The sequence below is a fragment of the Octopus bimaculoides genome, chromosome 2 (genome assembly GCF_001194135.2).
Source record: "Octopus bimaculoides isolate UCB-OBI-ISO-001 chromosome 2, ASM119413v2, whole genome shotgun sequence".
NCBI classification, from domain to species: domain Eukaryota; kingdom Metazoa; phylum Mollusca; class Cephalopoda; order Octopoda; family Octopodidae; genus Octopus; species Octopus bimaculoides.
The window spans coordinates 121,567,751-121,572,824 of NC_068982.1; the positions used below are offsets into that span (position 1 = coordinate 121,567,751).

Genomic DNA, 5,074 nt, shown 5'->3' on the forward strand with positions numbered 1-5,074 from the left:
TGTGTGTGTGTGTGTGTGTGTGTGTGTGTGTGTGTGTGTGTGTGTGTGTGCATGTTTGTGAGTATGTTCGTGGAATGAGGCACAGCTTGAAGATTATTACGGCTAGGAACCTTCCACAAAATGAAAATCCGACTCGAATGTAAACAGGTTTCAAGACGTCGAGGAAATCCAAGGAAATTCGACGAAGCAGCTGCTCACTATCTCAAAAAGGAGTTCCAGGAATGCCTCCATCAATGGAAATGTCACTGGATAAAGTATCTGGCTTCAGAAGGGAATACTTGGAAAGAGATTGAATAGCAAATTGATCTGTTGTACGATAAGTGTTCATCAAATATTTCTTCTGACCCACTTCCCAAAGACTGGGATAAACGAAACTTGGCATAATTATTGGTCCTTCTCTACATAGCTACTACCAATGGTGGCACACTTCTCCCATCGCTTTATGTAGCTGTGAATACCTCGTGCGTAGAAGTCGGTAGGTTGCATCTGAAGCTAAGACTTTACCTCGGAAATAAGTTCATCATCATCCGAAAAGTGCTTCCCCATTCAAAAAAGACTTCATGGTTGTAAAGAGGTGGAAGTTAGATGGTGCGAGGTCGGGAGAGTAAGGGGGAAGAGGAAGGATTTCATTACCGCAGGAGTGTACTTTCATCTGGGCAACATGTGAATTCTGAACTGGGGCGTTGTCTTGGAGGAAGACAGACTCCTTTGGTCAGCATGCTACGCCTCTTTGCTTTGATGGCATCCCGAAATTTCTGCAGTAGAGAAGTATAATATGCCCCATTAATTATGGTGTCCTTTGTCAGAAAATCTATCATCACTATTCCGTGCTGGTCCCAAAAGACTGAGCATCACCTTGCCTGCTGAGGGTTGGACACGAGCCTTCTTTGGAGTTGGTGAGTTATCATGCTTCTATTGACACTACTGGACTTTAGTCTCAGGATCATAGTGATGGACCCATGTTTCATCCTGTATGATAAAACTCCTCCTTGTTTTCTTGGCTCATTGCCAAAAGAACCTGAGAACAATTTTATCGTTCCTGCTTCTGAAAAGGTGTGAGCATCCGGGGAATCCATCATGCAGGCAACTTCCGCATGTGCAAATGGTCGTGAATGATTTTTTTCCCACGGACGCTACACTTATCATCACTTCTTGGGCAAAGAATTGAGAACGATGTCTCTCGGTGCTGACACAGGCGGATCATCAGCTGTACTTTACATCTCATCTATGTTTCGGCCTTTTAAATACATTTCCATTTGATTGGTCGGTATCACATTCCGTTTTGCTTACAAACTTCATGAACCAACCTCTGCTGCCCATCGAATCAGCTTCACCTACTCCCCCACTTCACATCCAAACACTGCCAAAGCCAGAATCTACTTCTTGAACGCAAGCCTCGCAATGCTCCTACACTCGTCCTCTCCCGTTCACAGCTCTACTCTCCGTCCATTTCCTTTGCACTCTTCTATCAACTTTGTATATTTTCCCGTATCGTCTTTCTATCTCTCGCTCCTTTCATTTTCGTTTCTACATTTCTGACAAGTCTATGATGATTACACGGCTTTGCGTCCTTGATACAAGAATTAGATCAGACTCATTGTTGAGACCCGGGTTTCATAGTGGCGTTTCTCATATCTGATGGCATCGTCTGCTTACCTTCCCTGTCTACTAACATCGAGTCATCTGTTGCTGCTAACATCCAACGAGCACCAAAGGACATCATATTTGTACAAATTATCAGAACTTATATTAGTACAAATTTAATGTCTTATATGATATTAGCTCTGTGTACTATAATATTGGCAATGGCTATGGGAAGTTAATATCTTATAGGCTACGTGTTTCTCATATTCTGTATAACTATGCATATATAATATATATTTGACTAAGTATAATATCTTAACCTGTGTGTGTGTGTGTGTGTGTGTGTGTGTATACACATACATAATATACATAAATACACACACATATATACATATATATATATTGCCTATGTTTGTGTGTGTGTGTGTGTGTGCGTGTGTGTGTTTGTGTGTGTGTGTGTGTGTGCGTGTGTGTGTTTGTGTGTGTGTGTGTGTGTGTGTGTGTGTGTGTGAGAGAGAGAGAGAGAGAGAGAGAGAGAGAGAGAGAGTGAGTGAGTGTGTGAAATCAAATTGGATAAGAATGCATAATATAATGGTTTCTAATTTGAAATAATAATGGTTTGGCGATGTAACATCTTATCTCTAATGAAATATTGAACGGAAATATCATGACTAATATCGTATTAACAATACATAAATAGATTAATCTATTTTAACACGATTACTTTACACAGCTAAACATATACGAGGTATCTTTCACAGAGACTCTATGATGGTGTTCGTCTTTGTTAGAATAACAGCCAAATCTCTCTCAAGTCACATACTACCATCTTTAAGAAAAAGGGTAAAGAAACTGTTCATGTAATCTTAGAGACAAAATGGTCAGAGCTAGAATGTCTTTGACCATTGATCGATCAGAGTTGACTTGAGGGTTAACAGCAACACAATACAAATGTACTTCAATGCTCTTCATGTGTAACATTTTTATACACACATTAGAATAAATTGTAGTGGTGGTGGTAGTAGTAGTAGTAGTAGTAGTAGTAGTAGTAGTAGTAGTAGTAGTAGTAGTAGTAGTAGTTAATGATGATGATGATGTTGTTTATCTCTAGGTCTTGTTGATTTTGAAGACCTATGATAAAAGATGTTTCAACGCTGACCGTTCCTTTTTCTTCTCGACACAGTAAATCTTAGGACTGCATTATTTAATGCGTGACTTTCTTTTTTTCTTTTTTTTAATGGCTGGATTTGACGGAGATTCATTTGCTGTTTCTTGCAAATCAAAGAGCTTTATTATAGATAACTTATACTGATAGTGTTGATGCGGTGATGTTGATGTTAATTACAGAGATTATTGCAGTTTGTGCTGAGGTGTGTTTTTTTAGTTCTAGATCAACCCTAATGCAGCAGACGTAATACTCAACAACGCTCCAGCCGTCACCGTCAAAGCTGCAGCCAGTTTCAAAAACTGACCAAAGCAAAACGTTAAGGAGCGACACTTACATACAGGGCCAGATTAAGGCCCATAAAGACCCTAAGCACTCACAAGATTTTAGTGCCCCTATATATATGTAATTCAAGATATACTCAATAATAAATCATAAAATAATTTTCTATTTTACAAAGTGAAACAAAACTAACATTAAGATGGAAAATAATGTTTATTTTTGTATACTTCCACTTTATTTATATTTGAAAAGTTTTCGCTTTATTTTTAATTGCATTCACTTTTCACTCTTATTTATTAATTAGTTAACTGTTTAACCAATTAACTAATCGATTGAAACAGACAGACAGACCTGGATAAGAAGGTAAAAAAGTCATGTCAATAGGAAAGTCATGGATGACAACGATAGGTCTTTGACAAACCTAGCTGATTGACTGATCGACCGAGCGATTAATCAAGCAATCGATTAGTTAATTGTTGAATGGTTAAGCGAAAAACGGATACAAATAAAGAAGTGAAACAGAACTAGTGCGTGTGTTTATTACTGGTATACTCATCCTCCTGACATACAATAGAATATGCTTCAACACGCGAGTTCACATCAAGAATCTTGCAAACCAAATACAAAAAGCAAAATATTTAATGAATATTTAACTGTTCAGGATTTGTTCTCCCGCTGCACGGCTGATCCGCATCATCATCGCTATACAGTGAACGATAATTCAGTTATTATCGAATCAACTGGTAGAGAAAATAAGGAACCATAAGAAAACGTGAATGTTTAGGAAGAAAGATTTGGATCAGTGTAAACTAGTAGACAACTTTTTTTGGAAATTGTTCCAAATTTCATGGGCTTGTAACACTGGACATCGAGTTAATAGGAAGACTTCGTTTTAGTAAGTGCATGATCGTTTTTCAGCTTATTCAACCTGACTGGGTTAAGCAATACAATATGCACGATGCGATTCTGTGCGGTTGCCAGATTACTATATTCCACTTACAAAGTATTGAATTACTCAGAAGCTATTTGATCGAACCTGGAACCACGTTGTTGCAAAGGAAAATTCTTTCCGACTGATTTGCACACATGACTAAATTATACAATGTTCGTGATGTTCCTTATTTGTAAACAAGGATCAGACTGTCCTGTTCTTTCTATAAGCTGTAAATTAATTTTGATTATTTCTCAACTTCTTGAAATTATCTCCCCTCCTTTCGAGTTTCGCTAAAAATTTTCTTGCTCTGATTGGAAGGCAAACTTCAGTCATATAAGTGTGTATGTATGCGTCTATCTATCTATCTATCTATCTATCTATCTATCTATCTATCTATCTATCTATCTATCTATCCGTCTATCTGTCTGTCTGTCTGTCTGTCTGTTTGGCTGGCTGGCTGGCTGACCGGCTGACTGGCTGGCCGGCTGGCTGACTGAGTGGCTTAGAATTTTGCTTCTCAATTACAAGGTCCTGGGTTTGATCCCACTGCTATGGTAAAGTGCTTTTACCAAAGTTCGGATCGACAGGAGCCTTGTGAGCGAATTTGAGTAGTCAGAAACCTGTCGGACTGACAACAGTGTATCACGGTGATTCTACACGAGAACTACGTTCACAGTGTGGAATACTGAGTCACGGGAATTCAACGATCGTGTTGTTCAATTGATCGAACTACTGGACGCTCTCACGACGTCGAAATTGACGCAAAGTGCATCGCACACACAAACACACGCACACACACACATACACAATCACACACACATACAATGGAACAATATTGGTGTGCATGTGTGTGTGCATGCGCGTAATGCCAACGACTAGAAGGGAACAGTGAGCCCCCTTGCTTACAGTATGTCTAGGACACAGATCGTCTGCCGATAAACCAGTTAAAAAGAAGTAACATACTCTTAGTCAGGGCTGTCACGTTATGTTAGCAAATAAACTTTATTACACACACACACACACACACACACACACACACATAGATGCGATATGGTTTCCAACAATCTTTTGACTCGGCTCTCGACTCTAAATCTTTGTTAATATTATGT

The 5,074-nt window shown here is 39.0% G+C and overlaps 1 protein-coding gene across 2 annotated transcripts in view; it reads right to left on the minus strand.

Annotated features, from left to right (window-relative positions):
- Window positions 1–5,074, minus strand: part of LOC106876557 (sodium/hydrogen exchanger 9B2) — a 74,027-nt gene that overhangs the window by 67,147 nt on the left and 1,806 nt on the right. The gene's annotated exons all lie outside the window — the stretch shown is intronic.